Here is an 11,174-nt window from a genome sequence, read left to right as displayed (position 1 = left end):
ATTATAATATCCACTATTCTGTCATTATAATATCCACTATTATGTCATTATGATATCCATTATACTGTCACTATAATATCCACTATTCTGTCATAATATCCACTACTCTGTCATTATAATATCCACTATTCTATTATTATAATATTCACTATTCTGTCATTATAATATCCACTATTCTGTCATTATAATATCCACTATTCTGTCATTATAATATCCACTATTCTGTCATTATAATGTCCACTATTCTGTCATTATAATATCCACTATTCTGTCATTATAATATCCACTACATTATAATATCCACTATTCTGCCATTATAATATCCACTATTCTGTCATTATAATATCCACTATTCTGCCATTATAATATCCACTATTCTGTCATTATAATATCCACTATTCTATCATTATAATATCCACTATACTGTCATTATAATATCCACTATTCTATCATTATAATATCCACTATTCTGTCATTATAATATCCACTGTTCTATCATTATAATATCCACTATTCTGTCATTATAATATCCACTATTCTATCATTATAATATCCACTATTCTGTCATTATAATATCCACTACTCTGTCATTATAATATCCACTATTCTGTCATTATAATATCCACTATTCTATCATTATAATATCCACTATTCTGTCATTATAATATCCACTATTCTGTCATTATAATATCCACTATTCTGTTATTATAATATCCACTATTCTGTCATTATAATATCCACTATTCTATCATTATAATATCCACTATTCTGTCATTATAATATCCACTACATTATAATATCCACTATTCTGTTATTATAATATCCACTATTCTGTCATTATAATATCCACTATTCTGTCATTATAATATCCACTATTCTATCATTATAATATCCACTATTCTGTCATTATAATATCCACTACATTATAATATCCACTATACTGTCATTATAATATCCACTATTCTATCATTATAATATCCACTATTCTGTCATTATAATATCCACTGTTCTATCATTATAATATCCACTATTCTGTCATTATAATATCCACTATTCTATCATTATAATATCCACTATTCTGTCATTATAATATCCACTACTCTGTCATTATAATATCCACTATTCTGTCATTATAATATCCACTACATTATAATATCCACTACTCTGTTATTATAATATCCACTATTCTGTCATTATAATATCCACTATTCTGTCATTATAATATCCACTATTCTATCATTATAATATCCACTATTCTGTCATTATAATATCCACTACATTATAATATCCACTATTCTGTCATTATAATATTCACTATTCTGTCATTATAATATCCACTATTCTGTCATTATAATATCCACTATTCTGTCATTATAATATCCACTATTCTGTCATTATAATATCCACTACATTATAATATCCACTATTCTTCCTGAAGCTGCTTGCGTGCAACGTAAGAGTGTATTTACGCTGGAGTCCTCACTGTACACAAACAGAAACCTAGCAGGCATAAAATAAATGTGAATGTTTGTCTTTCTGGTCCTGATGAGAATATATAAAATGTAGGGGGATGTTCTCTTCTGTACTGTTGAACCAATCCAGTACATGTGGAGGAGTTAACATGGAGTGTAGCTTTTTTAACGTCCAGAAGAGGAAGTCACGTCACAGGATCTCTTTCCACTTCCCCTGAATGTTTCTAACCCCACAGACTGTGTTGTACCAGAGATGACAGAGAAAGGAGATTCCCTACAAACACACTACTGAGATATAGCTACGGCCCCATTGAAGTTGACATTTTACACAATTAAGGTCTGTGTGTGTGTGTGGTCATAAATGCTTCCTTTTCATCTGAATAAGACCCATTTCTATGTACTGAATACAACCCCTATTACTGTACTGTCATATTCAGATCCATGTTAAAACGTTTACACCCCTCTTCTTCCATCTGGTTGATTAACCTTTATTAGTCAAATCTGTCACATGTACATTTCATTCAGTGGAATTGAGTTTAAACACAAACAAGATTGTTGTGTCAATAATTTGACAAATAAACATTCTACAGACAACAATATTTACAAACACCAAGAAGCCCAATAACAACAAGATCAGTGATTTGTAAATGAAACCAGGTTTTACAACACAGTGTGGTGATTCATTCTATTAATAAATGACTCTAGTTGACAATATCTGTCAACTTCAATGGCGTTTATTCATGAATATTTACGATCATATGTTTACACACTAGAGAGATATTCTACATTGTTGTTCCAGTGTGTCTTACTGAACATGACTATTAGAGTGAAACATCATGTTGTGTTTTACACAGGGACCACCTGACACAGGGACACTGAGGAGTCTTCAAACCAAACCCTAAACCCTGGATAGAGGGGCTCAGTGAACGTGGAGGTGAATGTGTTCAGGTGGGTCAGTGTGTCAGAGGAGACTCTGTAGAAGGACAGAGTGTCGGCTGGCCAGTCCAGATACACTCCAACTCTGTGGGAGCTGGAGGAGGGGACGGCTATGGTCGTGTGATTATTATTGTGTCAGGCTTTGTTACTGTTGTCAGAGCAGACCAGACTCCAGGACTTGTTATTCCATCCAAGCCTACTATCATTACCCCTTCCTCTCCTGCTGATTCCGTTATATATGTCACTCCTATATCAGCCTTTATCCCACTCCACTCCACCTCCCAGTAACAGGGCCCAGTCAGACCCTCTCTACACAGCTCCTGTTCCCAGACCTCAAACCTCTCTGGGTGATCAGGGTACGGCTGGTCCTCTGTACTCCATGTCACATTTCTGTTCCCCTCAGACAGAGAGAGGAGTCTATTTACTGTGTTTGGGTCCAGTGTGAGATCACAGGCATCTGATGGATGAAACCAGACAACATTAGAAATCATCATCATTCACATTAGAATGTTAACTCACTTTTCACTAATTAATTTAATGTAGATGTTTCTAGGTATCAAAAGGAGAAGTTAAGGTAACTTGAGACTTATTAAATGATCATATGTTATACTATATGGTAATATAAAACACACTTATTCCCATTAATTACACACACACACGTTTCACACCCTGATCTGTTTCACCTGTCCTTGTGATTGTCTCCATCCCCTCCAGGTGTCACTTTTTATCCCTGGTGTATATATCCCTGTTTCCTTTCTCTCTGTGCCAGTTCGTCTTGTTTGCCAAGTCAACCAGCGTTTTTCCTTGCTCCTATTTTTCCCAGTCTCTGTTTTGTTTCTAGTCCTCCTGGTTTCAACCCTTGCCTGTTTTGACTCCGAACCCGCCTGCCTGACCACTCTGTCTGTTCTGACTACCAGCGTGCCTATCCCCTTGTACTGTTTAGACTCGGATCTGGTTTCTGACCGCTGCCTGGCCTGACTTCGAGACTGCCTATTGCCTGGTACTGTTTGGACTCTGACCTGGTTAATGAACTCTCACCTGTCCCCAACCTGCCTTTGCCTAATCCCTTTGTTATAATAAATATCGGAGCTCAACCATTTGCCTCCTGTGTCTGCATTTGGGTCTCGCCTTGTGCCTTTATAACACGAGTAATTATTGACTTCCTGACAGGCCGCCCACAGGTGGTAAGAGGAGGCAACAACACGTCTGCCACGCTGATCCTTAACACTGGGGCCCCTCAGGGGGTGTACTTAGTCCCCTCCTGTACTCCCTGGCCAAACACAACTCCAACACCATCATTAAGTTTGCTGACGACACAACTGTGGTAGGCCTGATCACCGACAACGATGAGACGGCCTATAGGGAGGAGATCAGAGAACTGACAGTGTGGTGCCAGGACAACAACCTCTCTCTCCCTCAATGTGAGCAAGACAAAGGAGCTGATCATGGACTACAGAAAAAGGCGGGCCGAATAGGTCCCCATTAACATCAGCGGGGCTGTAGTGGAGCGGGTCGAGAGTTTAAAGTTCCTTGGTGTCCACATCACCAATGAACTATCATGGTCCAAACATACCAAGACAGTTGTGAAGAGGGCACAACAAACCTTTTCCCCCTCAGGAAACTGAAAAGATTTGTCATAGGCTCGTATATAGGCTCGTTATTGTTATTCTTGTGTTACTTATTATTATTTTTTGCTTTAGTCTACTTGGTAAATGTTTTCTTAACTCTTCTTGAACTGCACTGTTGTTGGGGGCTTGTAAGTAAGCATTTCACGGTAAGGTCTACACTTGTTGTATTCGGCGCATGTGACAAATAAAGTTTGATTTGACACACTCACACCTGTATGCATGCATGAACACACACACACACAGACACGTTTCTAATGTAACACGAAACACACGTTTCTAATGTAACACACATTCTCAAAGCAACACTTTCTAAACATTGGTGTCCCTGATTTCTGCTTCGGCAGAAGTAAAACTATTTAATATGACCAAGTAAGTAATGATAGTGGTCTTTGACTTGACTTGAATTAAGACTTATTCTTAATTCTCCACAGCAGTCAACACTCACATTTTCTAAGCCCAGGTTTCATTGTCTTCTCTCCACCATGTTCCACACTGTAGTGGTAAGCAGAAGAACAGACAGTCATTGAGTGATACATGTGAACTCACACACAACGTATAACTTTGCCCCGTGGTAAGAATGTTTGTCTTAACTCAAACATGTCTAATTTTAACATTGACATAAACCTACAATGCTCAGGTGCATCCTGTTTCCATTGATCATCCTTGAGATGTTTCTACATCTTGATTGGAATCCACCTGTGGTAAATTCAATTGACTGGACATGATTTGGAAAGGCACACACCTGTCTATATAAGGTCCCACAGTTGACAGTGTATTTCAGAGCAAAAACTAAGCCATGAGGTCGAAGGAATTGTCCATAGAGCTCCGAGACAGGATTCTGTCGAGGCACAGATCTGGGGAAGGGAAAAAAAACATTTCTTCACTCTTGAATGTCCCCAAAAACACAGTGGCCTCCATTAATCTTAAATGGAAGAAGTTTGTAACCACCAAGTCTCTTCCTAGAGCTGGCCACCCGTCCAAACTGAGCAATCGGGGGAGAAGGTCCTTGGTCAAGGAGGTGACTAAGAACTTGATGGTCACTCTGACTGAGCTTCAGAGTTCTTCTGTGGAGATGGGAGAACCTTCCAGAAGGACAACCATCTCTGCAGCACTCCGCCAATCAGGCTTTTATTGTTGAGTGGCCAGATGGGAAGCCACTCCTCAGTAAAAGGCACATGACAGCCCGCTTGGAGTTTGCCAAAAGGCACCTAAAGACTCTCAGACCATGAGAAACAAGATTTTTCTGGTCTGATGAAAAGAAGATTGAACGCTTTGGCCTGAATGCCAAGCGTCACATCTGGAAGGCTAGTCAGGATCAATGGAAAGATGAATGGAGCAAAGTACAGAGAGATCCTTGATGAAACCTACTCCAGAGCGCTCAGGACCTCAGACTGTGATGAACGTACACCTTCCAACAGGACAACGACTCCAAGCACACAGCCAAGACAACATAGGAATGGCTTCAGGACAGGTCTCTGAATGTCCTTCAGTGGCCCAGCCAGAGCCCAGACAAACTTGATCGAACATCTCAAGACACCTACAAATAGCTGTGCTGCAACTCTCCCCATCCAACTGACAAAGCTTGAGAGGATCTGAAGAGAAGAATGGAGAAACTCTCCAAAGACAGCTGTGACAAGCTTGTAGGGTCACACCCAAGAAGACTTGAGGCTGTAATCGCTGTCAAAGATGCTTCAACAAACTACTGACTAAAGGGTCTTAATTCTTATGTAAATGTGATATTTCATTAAAAAATGTTTTTATAAATTAGCAAACATATCTAAAAACCTGTTTTTGCTTTGTCGTTATGGGGTATTGTGTGTACATTGATGAGTGGAAAAAAACAATTTAATACATTTTAGAAGAAGGCTGAAACATAACAAAATCTGGAAAAAGTCAAGGCGTCTGAGTACCTCCAGAAGGCAATTTCAGCTTCTAAATACATAGTGCTTTCATTTCTAAACGGTAAAACAGATATAAATGAATACCTTCAAATAAAAAGATGACATTCTGTATGGTCACCAAATATGAAACATTCTACTGTATCTCAAAACCAAAATGTTGAAGCATAACACCAAATTTAAAACTGTAAGCTTCACTGTCTAAACACATATGGTGTTGACTATGTGTCCCTGGTAAACACATGTGGATCTGGTGAACAGTTATCACTTACCAACTACAGGAATACTGACCTCAGAGTCTCCAGTTTACAGTGGGGATTCGCCAGTCCAACAGAGAGCAGCTTCACTCCTGAATCCTTCAAGTCATTGTTACTCAGATCCAGTTCTCTCAGTTGTGATTGGTTTGACCTCAGAGCTGAGACCAGAGAAGCACAGCCTTCCTCTGTGACTAGACAAGCTGACAACCTGCAAAGAGTAAAATCCTTTTAAAATAACACTGCTATTCCTTGGCTGTGAAAATAGAGTGGCAGTATATATTCAGATAATGTATATCAGTGTCCTGAAACCTGCCATATCTATTAATAAATGGATGCATTATTATTAACAATGACAAGTGATCGAAGTTCTGCTTGTAGAGAGAAACATTTTTAGTGCAAATATTTGAGTAGACTGACTTGACCAGTATAAAAAGCAGTATCAGTCAAAAGACAGTGAGGTATCAGATTTAGATTTGTATCGAGTATACAATCCACACCATATATATTTTGACAGTGAAGCTAACATTTTAAATTTGGCAATATGCTCCAGCATTTTCAGATCAAATGTTTCATACGAGGTGACAGTATATAATGTCATGACGTGGTGTGAGGTTTACGACTGTCATAAATACCTTTCCCCCGTTTTCTCTCCACTCTACAGAATGGACTATTGGAAAGCCTTTTGTTAACCTGTTGGGTCTAGGGGGCAGCATTTGCACGTCTGGATAAAAAAAATGTACCCGATTTAATCTGGTTACTAATCCTACCCAGTAACTAGAATATGCATATACTTATTATATATGGATAGAAAACACTCTAAAGTTTCCAAAACTGTTTGAATGGTGTCTGTGAGTATAACAGAACTCATTTGGCAGGCAAAACCCTGAGACATTTTCTGACAGGAAGTGGATACCTGATGTGTTGTATTGACTTTAAACCTATCCCATTGAAAAACACAGGGGTTTAGGAATATTTTGGCACTTCCTATTGCTTCCACTAGATGTCACCAGCCTTTACAAAGTGTTTTGAGTCTTCTGGAGGGAGATCTGACCGAACAAGAGCCATGGAACGGTGATGTCCCATTAGACACCTGGCGCGCTAGTTCATGTTGGGTACCCTCGTTCCAATACGTTATAAAAGAGTATGCATTCGTCCACCTTGAATATTATTCATGTTCTGGTTAAAAAAGGCCCTAATGATTTATGCTATACAACGTTTGACATGTTTGAACGAACGGAAATATATTTTTTCCCCTCGTTCATGACGAGAAGTCCGGCTGGCTTACATCATGTGCTAACGAGATGGAGATTTTTGGACATAAATGATGAGCTTTTTTGAACAAAACTACATTCGTTATGGACCTGTGATACCTGGAAGTGACATCTGATGAAGAGAATCAAAGGTAATGGATTATTTACATAGTATTTTCGATTTTAGATCTCCCCAACATGACGTCTAGTCTGTATCGCAACGCGTATTTTTCTGGGCGCAGTGCTCAGATTATTGCAAAGTGTGATTTCCCAGTAAGGTTATTTTTAAATCTGGCAAGTTGATTGCGTTCAAGAGATGTAAATCTATAATTCTTTAAATGACAATATAATATTTTACCAATGTTTTCTAATTTTAATTATTTAATTTCTGATGCTGACTTGACTGCCGGTTATTGGAGGGAAACGATTTCCTCAACATCAATGCCATAGTAAAACGCTGTTTTTGTATATAAATATGAACTTGATAGAACTAAAAATGCATGCATTGTCTAACATAATGTCCTAGGAGTGTCATCTGATGGAGATTGTAAAAGGTTAGTGCATCATTTTAGCTGGTTTTATGGTTTTGGTGACCCTGTCTTTGACTTGACAAAACATTACACACAACTCTTGTAAATGTACTGTCCTAACATACTCTAAATTTATGCTTTCGCCGTAAAACCTTTTTGAAATCGTAAAACGTGGTTAGATTAAGGAGATGTTTATCTTTCAAATGGTGTAACATAGTTGTATTTTTGAAAAATTTGAATTTTGACATTTATTTGGATTCAAATTTGCCGCTCTTGAAATGCACCTGCTGTTGATGGAGTGCACCACGGGTGGCACGCTAGCGTCCCACCTAGCCCCAAGAGGTTAACATAGAGAGAGTATGGTAACATCAAAAGGTTGGGAAAAATAACAATATTTCTGTAATCCAACCAGTTGAACGTGTCCATTGGTACTTAACCTCTAGGGTAGGGGGCAGTATTTTCACATCCGGATAAAAAACGTACCCGATTTAATCTGGTTATTACTACTGCCCAGAAACTGGAATATGCATATAATTTTTTGATTTGGATAGAAAACACCCTAAAGTTTCTAAAACTGTTCGAATGGTGTCTGTGAGTATAACAGAACTCATATGGCAGGCCAAAACCTGAGAAGATTCTGTACAGGAAATGCCCTCTGACCATTTCTTGGCCTTCTATACCCTCTTTATTGAAAACAGAGGATCTCTGCTGTAACGTGACACTTTCTAAGGCTCCCATAGGCTCTCAGAAGGCGCCAGAACGTTGAATGATGACTTTGCTGTCCCTGGCTGAAAAACAGTAGCGCATTTGGATAGTGGTCGATCTGAGAACAATGAGACGGGCGTGCACGTGAAGAGTCCATTTTACATTTTCAGTCTTTGAACAAAAAAGACGTCTCCCGGTCGGAATATTATCGCTATTTTACGAGAAAAATCGCATAAAAATTGATTTTAAACAGCGTTTGACATGCTTCGAAGTACGGTAATGGAATATTTTGAAATGTTTTGTCACGATACGCGTCCGCGCGTCACGGTTTGGATAGTGTCTTGAACGCAAGAACAAAACAGAGGATATTTGAACATAACTATGGATTATTTTGAACCAAAACAACATTTGTGGATGAAGTAAAAGTCCTGGGAGTGCATTCTGACGAAGAACAGCAAAGGTAATCCAATTTTTCTTATAGTAAATCTGAGTTTGGTGAGTGCCAAACTTGGTGGGTGTCAAAATAGCTAGCCTGTGATGGCCGGGCTATCTACTCAGAATATTGCAAAATGTGCTTTCACCGAAAAGCTATTTTAAAATCGGACACCGCGATTGCATAAAGGAGTTATGTATCTATAATTCTTAAAAATAATTGTTATGTTTCTTGTGAACGTTTATCGTGAGTAATTTAGTAAATTCACCGGAAGTTTTCGGTATGTTTGCTAGTTCTGAACGTCACATGCTAATGTAAAAAGCTGTTTTTTGAGATAAATATGAACTTGATTGAAAAAAACATGCATGTATTGTATAACATAATGTCCTAGGAGTGTCATCTGATGAAGATCATCAAAGGTTAGTCCTGCATTTAGCTGTGGTTTTGGTTTTTGGGACATTATATGCTAGCTTGAAAAATGGGTGTGTGATTATTTCTGGCTGGGTACTCTGCTGACATAATCTAATGTTTTGCTTTCGTTGTAAAGCCTTTTTGAAATCGGACAATGTGGTTAGATTAACGAGAGTCTTGTCTTTAAAATGGTGTAAAATAGTCATATGTTTGAGAAATTGAAGTAATAGCATTTCTAAGGTATTTGAATATCGCGCCACGGGATTTCACTGGCTGTTGAGTAGGTGGGACGATTTCGTCCCGCCTAGCCTAGAGAGGTTAATAAATCAATTCTCTATTTGTAATTATTCCTCAAGTGACTAAACTAATCATGTAACTTTAACTAGGAAGTTGGGGCACCACGGGAAAATGTTTATAGAGTCTCTATTTCCCGATATTTTCATATCTTATCGATTAGTCTTCTATTAATGTATTATTACCTCATCAGTGTCATTCCTGAATGCCGCAAACCCTTGGATATCTGCACGAACCCTAGGATCAAATCATGAATCAGCAATATACAAATTGCCTTAATTATTTATTTACTAACTAACCAATCACAGAATTACATAAACACACACACAATATTCTAAGTACATATCCCAGGCATCACGGGCTCGCTATTTAGACACCCGGCAAGTTTAGCACTCACCATAATCATATTTACTATTATAAAAGTTTGATTACCTTTTGTTGTCTTCGTCAGAATGCACACCCAGGACTGCTACTTCAATAACAAATGTTGGTTTGGTCCAAAATAATCCATCGTTATATCCGAATAGCGGCGTTTTGTTCGTGCGTTCCAGACACTATCCGAAATAGTAAAGAAGTGTCGCGCGCACGGCGCAATTCGTGACAATAAAATTCTAAGTATTCCATTACCGTACTTCGAAGCATGTCAACCGCTGTTTAAAATCAATTTTTACGACATTTTTCTCGTAGAAAAGCGATAATATTCCGACAGGGAATCTCCTTTTCGGCAAACAGAGGAAAAAATCCCAAAGGCGGGGGCGGTCGGGGTCACGCGCATAAGCCCAGTGTCCCTTGATCGGCCACTTGAGAAAGGCGATAATGTATTTCAGCCTGGGGCTGGAATGATGACATTCTGTTTTTTCCCGGGCTCTGAGCGCCTATGGACGACGTGGGAAGTGTCACGTTAGAGCAGAGATCCTTAGTAAATGATAGAGATGGAAAAGAAGGTCAGACAGGCCACTTCCTGTAAAGGAATCTCTCAGGTTTTGACCTGCCATTTGAGTTCTGTTATACTCACAGACACCATTCAAACAGTTTTAGAAAATTTAGGGTGTTTTCTATCCATATGTAATAAGTATATGCATATTCTAGTTACTGGGTAGGAGTGGTAACCAGATTAAATCGGGTATGTTTTTTATCCAGCCGTGTCAATACTGCCCCCTATCCTAAACAGGTTAATATAGTTCACATTTAGAGACAGCAAACACTACGACATCGGACTTGAACTCGATCGAACATCTCTGGAGAGACCTGAAAATAGCTGTGCAGCAACCCTCCCCATCCAACCTGACAGAGCTTGAGAAGATTTGTAGAGAAGAATGGGAGAAGACCCGAGGCTGTAATCGCTGCCAAAGTTGCTTCT

General features: G+C 38.7%; 1 long non-coding RNA gene across 2 annotated transcripts; it reads right to left on the bottom strand.

Moving 5' to 3' along the window:
* Positions 1-1,944: 1,944 nt before the first annotated feature.
* LOC123741906 (uncharacterized) lies at positions 1,945-7,117 on the bottom strand. 2 transcript variants are annotated; one of them, XR_014391719.1, is made up of 3 exons: positions 4,779-7,117; positions 4,482-4,528; positions 1,945-2,865 (listed from the first exon to the last, which is right to left on the bottom strand). It is a non-coding gene; the product is annotated as an uncharacterized LOC123741906 (long non-coding RNA). The 2 variants fall into 2 exon arrangements; XR_006769431.2 differs by having other exon boundaries at positions 6,226-7,111.
* Positions 7,118-11,174: the final 4,057 nt, after the last annotated feature.

This window comes from Salmo salar, chromosome 03, assembly GCF_965601325.2.
Source record: "Salmo salar chromosome 03, fSalSal1, whole genome shotgun sequence".
In the NCBI taxonomy this organism is placed as follows: Eukaryota; Metazoa; Chordata; class Actinopteri; order Salmoniformes; family Salmonidae; genus Salmo; species Salmo salar.
The sequence above is the reverse complement of the archived record's forward strand: the minus strand, read 5'-3'. Positions and strand labels throughout refer to the sequence as shown.